At 42.3% G+C, this 12,816-nt stretch overlaps 1 protein-coding gene across 1 annotated transcript in view; it reads right to left on the bottom strand.

Moving 5' to 3' along the window:
- The window catches only part of MED14OS (MED14 opposite strand), a 352,748-nt gene that overhangs the window by 237,351 nt on the left and 102,581 nt on the right, over positions 1 to 12,816 (bottom strand). Inside the window, exon 4 of the mRNA XM_032842506.1 lies at positions 10,195 to 10,280. The gene's annotated coding sequence lies outside the window, so the exon portion shown is untranslated. The remainder of the gene's footprint in view (positions 1 to 10,194; positions 10,281 to 12,816) is intronic.

Genomic DNA, 12,816 nt, shown 5'->3' with positions numbered 1-12,816 from the left:
CAAAGGAGCATCTAAGCATATAAAGCAAATATTAAAAGAACCATAGGGAAAAATTGACAGTAATACAACAGTAGTAGAGGACTTTAACACCCCACCTACACCAGTGGATAGGTCATCCAGACAGAAAATCAATAGGGAAACAGTGGCTTTCAATGACACTTTAGACTAGATGGACATGTAACAAGCCCTTATTTTGTGGACTGACCTGCTGCCCTCCTAATACCTTGCACTACACAGAGCTGGTCTCTGGGGAGAAATGGAAACCAGCTGTCCGAGGGGATAAGGAATGGCACCAGGAACAAAGAGAGAAGAGTGATGCCCTTCTGTTTCAGGTCTGGTTACCAGAAGCAGACCCTGAGATGTTGATTCTCGTACAAGAATTTATTAAGGAAGTGCTCTCAAGAGAAACTGGTAAAGGAGTGGGAGATACCAAAGAGATAATGGGGAGAGGTCAGCCTCAGCCTAAACACACCGGAGAGACTGGAATGCACAGTGGGTTCTCATTCTCTGTATAAAGTCACCACAAACACTGAGCGAATATTGCCGAATCCTTGCTCCTAGGGGAAGTACAAGGTTTAGGTTCCTGTGAGTCTCTGGTCACATTCTGGCAACTGATCAATGCACAACCTTGTTTTTATGTGTTTAAAAACCTTATTTAATGTATAAATTGACTCAGTAACATTGAACTCAAAGCACCATAGTTCATGCCTGAACAAAGCTTCTCTAACACATGTATTTTCTCCATAAAGCATATCACAGCCTTCTTGTGCTTGGGAACAGTAGACAGCGCAGCAGCACTATGCTTAGGGGTCATTTTAAATGGTGAAATCAACAAGAAAAGCACAAAAGTGAGGAAAACATGGCACTAAATAGACTGCCCAGAGGATACTTGTTTATACCATGAGAGCTGAAACAAGAGGCAGGGTGTTGCCTCATTCTGTGCATGTTCACCAATGACTGTGAAAGCACCACACACATGCATTTTGGGGTTACAAATAAATTTCAGTGCATAGGAAAATTTGCAAATATGGGATCTGTGAATAATGAAGATCAACTGTAAATACTGCTCCGAGTTGATCCTTCCTTGGGACTACTATAACTCTGATCCTCATCCATCTAACTGGCTAGGCCTGTGAGGGAGTTGGTGCAGGAGGCAGGAGGAAAGCCCCAGGCACTTCTGGCTCTCTGCACCCGCACCTGGGCAAAGTGGCTCCAGCAGCAAAGACTGCAGATGGGCTCACAGGCTAAGAGGTCCAAAGGCATCTGGGAAGAGCAGACAGTCTCAGCAGCATGCTCTGTTGTTTAAGTCATAGGAACATCACTGATGGGCAGAGGGAAGAGGACACCTGTACTGCTGACTGGGCTGTACACCAGGTCTGGGATAGCAAGTGACCCTGGACCAGGCTGCATCACTGTTGCCATGACTGGCACATTGCTTGTTTCCTTGGCTATAATCTCTGTTATGACAGAAGGGACCTTGTTTTGCTCCCACTGACCTTGCCAGGGCACTGCCAGTACCTGATATTCAAGAAAATATTTGAGGAAGAAATAAAAATAGCAAATGTAACCCATCATTGGACCACCCAAATGGAGCTGTATTCATCCTTGGGGCTTTCCTTTGGATGTGGGTAGGGCAAGAAGCCCTGCCTGAAAACTTCATCTGGCCCAAGGTAAAGGGATCATTTCAAGGGTTGTAAAGAGGCCAGTGACTCCGTAAGGAACCCCATTTCTTATGCACTGGTCACCCCTCTTGTGATCAGGGGACTCTAAGCAGATAACCGGGTAATAAAAAAAAAATTGTTCTTCTTCCTTTAAACATGGATTTACAACTGCTTTTTAAGAGTGACTGTATATGAACAACTTGATCCAGCAGTGTTATACACTGAATTGTGTCCTCCCTCAAATTCATATGTTGAAGTCCTAACCCTTAGTATCTCACAATGTAACTTTATTTGGAAATAGAATCCTTAAAGAAGTAATTACATTAAAATGAGTTCATTAGTGTGGGCTCAAATCCAATACGACTGGTGACTTTATAAAAAATAAAGAAGTTTAGATATAAATATGTACAGAAGGAAGATGATATGAAGAGACACAGGACAAGATGGCCATGTACAAGTCAGAGAGAGAGGCCAGGAAGACATGCTTCCAACTTGGTCCTCAGAAGGACTCTGCCAACACCTTGATCTCAAACTTCCAGCCTCTGAAAACTATGAGAAAATAAATTTCTGTTGTTTAAGCCAAAAATAAAAAATAAAGTGCGGGTAGAGAAACAGAAGCCCTTGGGCAACAAGAAAGAATGGTTCATGACATATTAAAAGAAAAAGAAAAGTAGTAAATGTTATCAAAACAACTGAACTAACATTGAATCCTTACTCTGTGGCAGGCATTATTCTAAATTCTTTATATGCAACAATTCATTTACCTCAGAAATCCTCTGTGGTAACCTGTACCAGATACTCTTGGTACTCAATCCTTATGCCTTCAGGCACTACCATTTCAGTGTGCTCCAACTGCCTGTATCTGCCAAGGATTTGGCCCACAGTATGATGGCCTGGTAGTGCCAAGGAATTTGACAGTCCCATGAGCAACCCTCAACAAAAGACTATGGCTTGTTCGTGTATAAATACCCCAGCTCCCTCACTCCCAATGTGAGAAGACTCTAAGGGTCATGTTCTATACCCTTTCCCAGAGTTCCACAGTGGGACTAGGCCCCAGTGGTCCACAGTTGTCTCTTGCTGGATAACCCAGCCTTTTATGACTTCCCTTCATGGACTAACTTCTCTACTCCCCTACCCATGTTTTCCTTTACTTCCCAAATAAACTACTCACTCTTAAACCCTTGACTCACAGGCAGCTTCTGGAGGAATCCAAACTAAGATATAAAGGAAGGACATAGAATATCTGAGAACTGATGTTTAGAAGAATATAAACATGTAAATGTAACTGAAAACAATCACTAATATATAATGGTTGTTAATCACCAATTCTCCAGGCTTGACAAGAATGTGTATTTTAAACTCATGTTAAATTTTTGAAGAGGCAGAACTCTTCTAGGAACATAAACACCACTCAGAGATTTCTTACCCTTACCAGGCATCAAAGCCTTTTGTCCTCTTTTATTCAAAAAGCGGGGGGGGGGACCCTCCAAATGCCTACCCCAAATTATTAGCTTGAGAAGAGCCCAATTTTGCTTTTTCTAAATCCTCTGTACTTAAAGTAGATACATCTTTTACCTGATTTTAGAGGGATCCTAACTCCTTCTATTCACAAATCTGAGCTCACTAGAAAATAAGATTTTATAAATCATGTTTTAAGAGACCATAATATAGACAAAAATATATTAAAATGGTCTCTTCACACACGGTCTCTCAACTTACTAAGCTGCTTTTCTAAACACTGGAGAGTAAAAATCTTAGGAATATGTTCTATGTTTTGTGTTGATTATGCTAATCAAAGTTTAATGAAGCCTTTGTTATGTTGCAATTTTTTAAATGTGTCAGAAAATGCCACAATCAAAAATAATGTTAAATAAAAGATCTTGTACTGAATTTTAAAAACTGTGACTCTATAATAGGATAAGAATGGGGGGGAATAAATGAAATGACTAATTGAAAACTTGCTTGTAGTCCCTGATTATTTCCATCAGTGGTCATTAATCTGTTCAAAAGGGGTTTTGTGACTCACAGTTATGATAAAATTTCGTAAGTCTTCCATTTTGTACAAAGGAAATTAGTTCAGTCAACATTTTCAATTACCAGCCACATTATGGGCTCTATTAAATAAATAAATACTTTTGAGAATATATAAACAGAAACACAAGTTAAATATTTGCTTATGGACTCCAGTTGATTAGGGTAAAATGTGCAGTCCTGGGATGCCTGTGTGGCTCAGTCAGTAAAGTGTTCGACTCTTGATCTAACCTCAGGTCCTGATCTCAGGTTTGTGATTTCAAGCCCCACATTGGGTTCCGTGCTGGGTGTGGAGTCTACTTTAAAAAAATGTACAGTCCAAGATATTTGGGGTAATTTACTATTTAACTGATAAATGTTATTAATAAAGTTGCTCCTGCTATCCTGCATGAAAATACATATGCTTAAAAAATTATGAAAGAAGCTATCTCTAGCCCAGAAGATAGATTCTACATACTGAGGTCTATAAAAGCCTTTCTTGTGGAGAAAAGTTCTTGCCATTGTGTTTGAATCATTCTTATGACATACAAACAACAACATCACTTAATTTATTTGAGGCTCATTTGATACTATAACTTTGGGCTTTTATTTTCCTTTCATTCAGTTCAACATACTTTTTAAATTTCTACTTTAGTAGATAGTCCCTGGTAAACTCATTTCGTATGGTTTTAAAGGCACTATTTATTTATTTATTATTTTTTATGACCTAGAGATTTATCTATTTTTGAGAGACAGAGAGAGTGAGTACAGTGGGGAGGGGCAGAGAAGAGGGAGAGAGAGAATTTCAAGCAGACACCCTGCTGAGTGTGGAGCCAGATGCAGGGGTTGATCTCATGACCCTGAGATCATGATCTGAGCCAAAATCAAGAGTCAGATGCTCAACCTACTGAGCCACCCAGGTGCCCCGTAAAGGCCCCTTTTATATGATTTGGCTTATAGATACCATATTTTCATAAAAAGATTTAGGTACAATACCATGAAAACTATAACAGCCACAATTACAAAAGCAACAACAAAGGCTAACTTTTGATCGAGGCTTACCGTGTGCCAGATATTCCTCATACATGCTACCTCATTTTAGCCTTATAGCAACTTCATGAGGGAAGTATTATTAATGCCCCGATTTTAGAGACCTGAAAATAGGCACAGAGAGCTGAGGAACTTGCCCAAGGACAAACCACTGGGAGTGGGAGAGTGGGATTCCACCCCAGCAGCCTAGACAGGCCCTTGCTGCTAGCTTGTCATCAGTCATAGCTGAGCCAGCACAAATCAGCTGCTCAAAGTCACTACTGAACAAATATGTGAGATCAAACCTAGGTTTCTGTCTATACTTGTCAAGGGATGTTCTTAACAACCTTTGTTTTACTTTCCAAATTGTCTTACTTATGCTGCCTTTGAAGCCAACGTCATGTCAAAGGGATTAATCACACTAAGAACAAAGTCTAGAGGCAGGGGTCATTTAGTGTTGCCAAATTCTGAGGATGCTAGAGGTTGGCTGAGGGGATTTAGGGAAGGATTTGACTACATAATAATTTTTCAGCTTCTTTAAAAAAAATTTTAACTGAAGTATAGTTGGCATACAATATCATATTAGTTTCAGGTGTACAACATGGCAGTTTGACAATTATATACATTACAGTAAGTCTACTTATCACCTGTTACCATACAAAGTGGATACAATATTATTGATTATATTCCCTATGCTGTACTTTTCATGTCCATGACTTATTTTATAAAGAGAAGTTTGTCTTTTTAGTCCCCTGCACCTATTCTACCAAACCCCCATCTCCTTCCCCTCTGACAACCACCAGTTTGTTCTATTTGAGTTTGTTTCTGTTTTTTTTTGTGTGTGTGTGCTTGTTTGTTTTGTTTTTTAGATTCCTGTATAAGTGAAATCATATGGTATTTGTCTTTCTCTGTCTGACTTACTTCGTTAGCATATTATGGACCCTCTAGGTCCACCCATGTTGTTGCAAATGGTAAGATCTCATCCTTTATCATGGCTGAGTAATACATGTGTGTGTGTATGTGTGTGTGTGCGTGGGCACGTGTGCACGTGCCACATCTTCTAATCCATTCACCTACTGATGGACACTTAGGTTGCTTCCATATCTTGGCATGCTGCAAAAAACATATAAGCATGTATCTTTTCAAATTATTGTTTTCATGTTCTTTGGAAAATGCCCAGAAGTGAAATTTCTGGATGATAGGGTAGCTCTATTTTTAATTTTTTGAAGACCCTCTATAAGGTTTTCCACAGTGGCTGCACTAATTTACATCCCTACCAACAGGGCACACAATAGTTCATTGTCCCCAGTCTTGCCTGATTCTTCTAGTCCCATCTTCTCCTACAGCCCTGAACTACTTCTGGAATAAGCTGAATAATGTTCCCCAAAGATACCAGGTCGTAATCTCTGGAACTTGTGAATGTTACCTTATTTTGAAAAAGGGTCTTTACAGATGTGATTAAGTTAAGGATCTTGAGATGAAGAAATTATCCTAAATTATCCAGGTGGGACCTAAACGCAATCATATTTATCCTTATAAAAGGGAGGGCAGAGGGAGATTATACACACACAAAAGATAATGTGAAGACAGAGGCAGAAATTGTAGTGATGTGGCCACAAGCCAAGGAAGGAATGCTAGTAGCCACAGATGCTGGAAGAGACAAGGAATGAGTTTTCCCCTGGGACCTCTGGAGCGGGCATGGCCCTGCCCACAATCTTGATTTTGGTCCAGTGATACCGATTTCAGAATTCTGGTCTCTAAAACTGTGAGAGAATAAGTGTATATTATTTTAAGCCATCAAATTTGTGGCCATTTTTCTTAAGATTTTATTTAAGAGAGAGAGAGTGAGTGAGGGAGGGAGAGGGGAGAGGAGTAGAAGGAGAGGGACAAACAGACTCTGCGCTGAGCATGGAGCCTAACATTAAAGGACTCAGTCTCACAACCCCGAGATCGTGACCTGAACTGAAATCAAGAGTTGGACACTCAACCGAATGAGCCACACAGGTGCCCCGGCTTGTGGTGCCACAAGAAACTAATACAACCAATAGTTCTCACTGAGACCTTCTGTTTCAGCTTTGAAGAAGACACTGAAGTCCTGTTTTAGTGTGTGGTTTTACCAGGCAAATGAGCATGTGAACTGCGATCCAGCATCTTCCTCAGTGACTGACATCAGCACAGAACATCACTGGTATTGGGTATGTCAAGAGGCACTTCGTAAGCCACGTGTTCCTTTCTGGCTCCTACCTGCTGCTATTGCTGCTGCCTTGGGTTACCCAACCTGCACAACCATCCCATGACCTTGGAAGATCAAGAAAAGAGTCACTGTGCTCTACTGGATGAGAAATGCCTTATTTCAAATGTCACGGAGGCCGTGTGTAGAGAGGTCAACAACGTGGAACTGGAACCCTGTGTATGTTCTGCCTTAGGCTCATGGAACAAATGAACATTTTTCCATGCCTTTTGGCTGCCTGGTGCCTCTGCATAGCCTCCCTATGTTAGGATGATTTTGCAAATTTTGTCTCCCAAGGCAGAAGGCAAAAACTTGCTTTCTCAGACACACTTGCAGCTCTGGTGTGAGTCTGTAATGGGGCTCCCAGGAGAGAGCCTGCTTTGGGAGAGAATGAAAGCAGAGGGATGGCACAGAATCCATTCTAGTGAGGGTGGCAGAGCCTGCAGAAGAGACTTCCGGCCTTCAGGGTAGCAGAGGCAGAGATCCTAGTTGGGAGCACCCCGTGCCTGGCATCGGTCATGGGCTCATGCCCAGGGCTCACGCCCAGCAGTGGGAACAGTCTGACAGCCCAGTTCAGGTGTACAAACCTGATTCTCTCACCACCCCAGAGATTCTGTGAGCCCCTGTTACTATCCCTCAATACATTCCTTTTTGTTTAACCAGTCAGGACTGATGTTGGCGACCAAGAGCCTGCCTGAGGTGTCCACCGCGTGGTTGTGTCTTAACCATCTCGCTGTGTGGTTGCTTCAGGCAGATGACAGGCCTGTGAGACTGTGGGACCTGGTTTTCCCGATACCTGCTTCTTACAACCCAGCCTTCTGCAGTGTTATTGGGGGATAAATGGTGGCTCCAAGAGGACAGGCATTTGTGTTCTGAGATCCTGAGCAGATTAGCTCTTAAGGTTAGTGGGTTGCAGCGACGAGCACAAAAGGGCGTGTCAGCCCTTCCTTTCACTTGGTGTGGCCCATCCACATTGTGGAAAATGAGAGCCTCGGCCTACTGCACAGCCCCCTCTAAGATGGCAGGACTTCTCCCACCATGTTATAGGAGGGCCTCAGGGACATGGATCTCTTCAGCCGAACTGATTTCTCAGTACACACCATTCCTGCCCTTCTTAGATGCTGCCCTACGTCATGCTCGAGTTGTCTCATGGGTACCTAACGAGACTGAAAGCTCCTCAAGAGTGGAACCCCATTTCTTCCTCCTTTTGGCTCTTCGTGGTGCCTGGCTCAGAGGCGAACACACAGGCCTGCTACAGGCCTTAAGCGAGGTGGAGAAGCAGCCTTGTCTCCACTGCTCCCCATTCACCAGCTCCCACTGAAGAAGGAGGTAGTGATGGCACTGGTGAGCACAAGTTTCCAGCTGCTTTTGTATTCTCCAGGAGAGGTGATGTTTTCCTGAGACCAGAGCTGGGGGCAACCCCTCAGACTCCCTTTCACCCTCACACTGCCACAGAGAGCTGACTCTATTGTTGGCTTAAAAAGCTTAGTTATGTAAGGGGGCCAACTTTTAACGGACGATCCATTCACAATGAGTTGTTACAATCAAAAATATACTTAGAGCATTTACCAGGGCTTATCCTCATGATCAACAGTTTTGCACTTGTCATTTGTGCTTAAGATTCTGAAGAGCTCAAACAGATGGATTCACACGAATCATTGGGTTTTCGGGGTCACCTGTGGGTCACCAGTCCCTCACCTTCCTCTCACAATGGAGAATCATGTCACTCCATCGTTTACAGAATAAATATAGTTGGAATTCCATAATTATATAGTGCTTCAACTATGTGCGCTGCAATGGTATCTTCCTGTGGATTTGAAAATTGTGCACTGTTGCAATTTATTTCACCTGGCTGGATCTCATTTTCTACCTCCCTAACAAAAGGAAAGTTAAACGCTTATTCCTATGAGAAGGTGGTTTTGGTTTTACATTCTAGGAATTGGGTTAGCTTAAGCCCTGAATCACCTGGTTTGTAGTGTAAGTGTTGGTTGCAAAGAGGTCTGGGTGTAAATGCCATTTCCTCCTGTATTGGAAGTAATTTTTATTCACCTTGCTGGTCCTATTGTGGTGTTCTACCCCCCAACCCCGCTCCATCCTGAGCAATTCTATTTCTTTGTAGGGAGTGGCTTCCATGATAAAGCAATATATCATCCCACCAGAGAGGCTGTGGATTTATTTCTTTATTAGCTGGTGAGCCAAGAACATTCTAGGGCACAGGGTGAATATAATACGAGCTGCGTGGGGGGCTGTTAACCTGGCAGGGCCTCACACAAATGCAGTGAATTCCTGTCAGCCACATGCAATGTAACTGCATCTTCAGAGAGTAACATGACCCTTTAACTCCATTTGGTCAAGATATTTACTTCTTTGCCCTGTCTTCAGCCACCATTTGATCTTTCAGAATAGTGTCTCTTAAGCTTTTTTGAGCTCAATCCACATTACATTTTATATCACACACAGAAATATAAAACTGAACCATGTAACAAAATCATATTTACTCTCACTACTTGTGATAAATGCTAATAATTTCTACTCTGTTCTAATTAATAAAAGAATGGACTGATATGCCCTAAATTGATCGAGATTTGAATGAATCTTAAACCATGGTCTAAAAAGCACAGTTTTAGAATCTATTCCTCAGAACAAGCTGGGAAGATCTTCATTTCCTTGACTCCCTTTTGCTATTTCTTCTGGGATTTACTTCCATATTTCTAAATAACACGAATACATTCCTATTTCATATTTTCTTATGCCTTTACGTATCATCAATTTTCTTCTTATGGAAAATGAGGACCTAGCTCCCTTTCAATGCACCCTTCTCAAATATTCACATATTTCCTCTCCTCACCTCCCAATATATCATGACTTTTTGATTAAGTCAACATTCATTGTTCATATTATCATGGTTGTATGTATGGGCCAGGGTCCCAGCAAGAAATAGAGGCACACTCAAATGGGGTAATTTGAGAAGAATTTAATAAGGGACCATCTGTAAAAAGCATGGGCAGGGTCCAGGAAAACCACTGGAGACAGCGCTGCTAGAATTGGGGGGGTGGGGCTCCATTACCACTCGTTGGCGCCAAAGAATCTGGAGACCTAAAAATGTATAGTGAGACCCACCTGACAGCAGCCACACTGTTGTCAGGGCATGAGGCCAGCCTGAGATGACCATGATAGGTAGACAGAGAGAGAACCACATACCTTCAACTCAATCTCCTTCCTCCCTTTGATCTCCTGCTGAAGCTTCCCAAGGGAAGAACTCACCTGGAAGCCAGAGGGCACAGGAGCCTGTTGGTGGAGTCCAAAGAAGTATGCCTCCTAGGCACAGGGCAGGTGAAGGGTGGATGAATCTGGAAGGCAAATTATGTAACTAGTATTCACAGCCGAGCACATTTACTTATTTTAAAGATTTATTTATTTGAGAGAGAGAGCATGCACAGTAGGAGGGCCAGAGGGAGAGGGAGTGAATCTTAAGCAGGCTCTATGCCCAGCATGGAGCCAATGAGGGGCTTGATCTCACAACCCTGAGATCATGATCTGAGCTGAAGAGTTATTAACTTTTAATAGCTGTGTACACTTATCCAAGTCACATACCTCCTAGAGCTCCCATTTGCCAATCTATAAAATGGGGATAGGGTTATGTGATTTGCTGGATGTTTATAAAATTCGGAGATTACATGTGTAAAGTCTTTGGTGTTTAATAAATGATAGTTATTTACTTTAGTTGGGTATGATTCCTGCCAGAGTACTTGGGCAGCACAATGAGGTCTCCAAGGAAGATTGCCTGGTGTAACAATTTTTTTTTCCTGCAGCTTATAGGATCTTTTCTTTGTCCCCTGTTCCCAAAATTTCATGGCTATGTGCCTTGGGATAGATGTGGTTTTTTGCTCAACCTTTGTGCTGGATACACAGTGAGACCTTTTGGTCTGGAAACTGATCCCTTCAAGTCAGAGAAACTTTCTTGAATTATTTCTTTGATGATTTCTGCCCTTCCATTTTCCATGTGTTCTTACTCTGAAATTCATTCATATGTTGACCTTATTGAGATGCAGTGCTTTTATTATCTTTTAGCTCCTATTTTCCATCTCTTCATTATTTTGCTCCACATACTAGATTTCCTCAACTTTAGCTTCTAGTTCTCCTGTTGAGTTTTTCATTTCTTCTACCTTATTTTTAATTTCCCAAGGATTCTTTCCTATTCTCTAAATGTTTCCTTTTGGTGACTTTCTTTTTATTTGGTTGCAATATCTTATTTTTCAGAAAATATTAAATATCAAAGATGATATCTCTGAGCATAGTCTTTATTTCTCCAGGTTCTTTTTTCCCCTCAATCTCTGGCCTCTGTCTTGTACCTTAGAGAGTTTCCTGAGAGGTCTGGAAATCCCAGGCTATCTTGCTCACATTTAAGAATATAACGTAAAGCCTAGTTGAAAGAAAGGGGGTTACCGATTATACATTTCACTGTGATCTAGCTAGACCCTTATACTGATACCAAGATATTTAGCTCTTTTGTCTTGGGCTGTCAAATACTCAGAGAAGCTTCCAACCCCTGTCTGGAAAACATATATCTAACTTTCAGTGAAGGTCATTTGAGAGAAGAGGGCTGAGGTCCAGGTGTTCAGGAAGCCTTTACTTAATCCCTATTTTCAATACAGGATCCCACCCCCAGCAATGCTTAATGTCCCCCAGACCGGAGGCCCTCTACCCTCCAGAGAATACACCTCAGTATGTAGCTAGAGTGGGGGGAAGCAACTGCCTTGCTGAGGATGGAGATCTGGGTTTAAACTTGCTTCTACTACCAGCACCGCCTGTTACTATGTCATTATCTCTCAGCTCTAAATCCAACCTTTCCATGCTCAGCTTGGCAACACTGGCGTTGAGACTCTTCAAACCAAGGGGTTCTGCCGCTGTTCCTTCTTAGGCTCTGCCCACTTTAGTCAATAGAGGGAACCCAGAAGGCTGGGGAAAGAAGGATCAAGCTATGTCCAATTGTCTTCCTAGTGCTGTGAGCAGCTCCCCAGCAATGCTTCTTTGCTCCAGCAAAGGTTCCTTCCTGCAGTAAGAGTTTATGTAAGTTGGCCATTTTTCTGACACTCACAGAACCAGTCTCATCGTGGCCCCCCAGTCCCCAGCCCCTGCACCAGGGACACCAGTACTGGCTGAGCAGCAATTGCTCCTCAGGGATCTGGGACCCTGCCTCATGGGCTCCTCCTTCAAGCTTATAGGTTCTGATGATTCCACCCCATCCCCACGCCTGGACTCCCAGCTGCCTGGGAGTGGTAGCTGCTTCCTAGAGTTACTGCCTCCGTGATATCTTAGAGTTCAACTTTATGCCTCGTTAACAACTCTTTATATTAAATTCTATCTGTTCAAATAATTGGTGGGGTTTTTCTGTCTCTTGATCAGATCCTGACGGTTACACCAACTTTCAATGAAACCTCTTGTTTTCCAGCCCCACTTATACCCACTTTCAGAGGTATGGGTTGCCTCCAAATCCTGAGCCATTCTGGAGTTTCACACCAGAAATTATTTTGCTTCTTGGTCTCCCTAACCCTCTTGAGAAACTTAGGGGTCAGGTTCTTCTGGTCTGCTGGATCAGTAATGACTTGTCCATCTGCTTTCTTGCTTCTAAGATTTTGTTGTTTTCTCTCCCAATTTCTTTGTCCCTATAGGGTTTTGCTTTTTTGGACATCTTGTTTATGGTCATAATGGAATTTGGGAAAGGAAATTCATTGTTTTTTTAAAAATAAGAACAAGAGACTGGTTTTTAAAGGGATGACAACAAACTGAGAAAAAATATTCCCCAAGTTAGGATGGTAGTCTGCACTGCGGGGGAGGAGAGTGGAGCAGGATCCAGGAGGAGGTAGATTTGCTCATATTCAAATC

This window comes from Lontra canadensis, unplaced genomic scaffold (assembly GCF_010015895.1).
Source record: "Lontra canadensis isolate GAN:19392208 unplaced genomic scaffold, GSC_riverotter_1.0 scaffold131, whole genome shotgun sequence".
NCBI lineage: Eukaryota > Metazoa > Chordata > Mammalia > Carnivora > Mustelidae > Lontra > Lontra canadensis.
This window is presented reverse-complemented; position numbering and strand designations above follow the sequence as displayed.